The sequence below is a fragment of the Olea europaea genome, chromosome 10 (assembly GCF_002742605.1).
Source record: "Olea europaea var. sylvestris chromosome 10, O_europaea_v1, whole genome shotgun sequence".
In the NCBI taxonomy this organism is placed as follows: Eukaryota; Viridiplantae; Streptophyta; class Magnoliopsida; order Lamiales; family Oleaceae; genus Olea; species Olea europaea.
In genome coordinates this window covers 19,874,973-19,875,489 of record NC_036246.1, presented here as the reverse complement: position 1 = coordinate 19,875,489, position 517 = coordinate 19,874,973, and positions in this window count along the sequence as shown.

Here is a 517-nt window from a genome sequence, read left to right as displayed (position 1 = left end):
GTGAATAAAAGGTAAGAGAAATATGTATAAGTAGGAATTACTTGGGAGTCATCAGCTCTTCCATTTCCAACAGCCCCATAACTCAACACATTGAAACTAGTCGTAGCTCCCAACGCAGATGTGGCCATGCATAATACCAACAATAGGATTAAGCGTTCCTGCAATTTTTGTATGTATTAAAAGGATAAATCCTACATCAATTATAGAAAAAATAAACAATCAATACATAAATGTTAGCAAAATTGATCTTAGAAGGTGGACCTTCAAGACCCAATATGACTTTAGTCTTTGAACAAGCTGTTAAATTTTAAAATTGGTACAAACGAGTCACCATCTTAAAGGAACATATTACCGTTTGGCCCACATTTTTTGTAAATGAAAATGAGTGGAATAATATATTTTTGAAACATGAGTAGTTGAAAAAGTAGGAAAAGTTTTCAATTTACGTGTAATATTATTTTATGAAAAATTGTATGATTGAAAATAGAAGAGAAAAAAATGAAATATAATGAGAGTC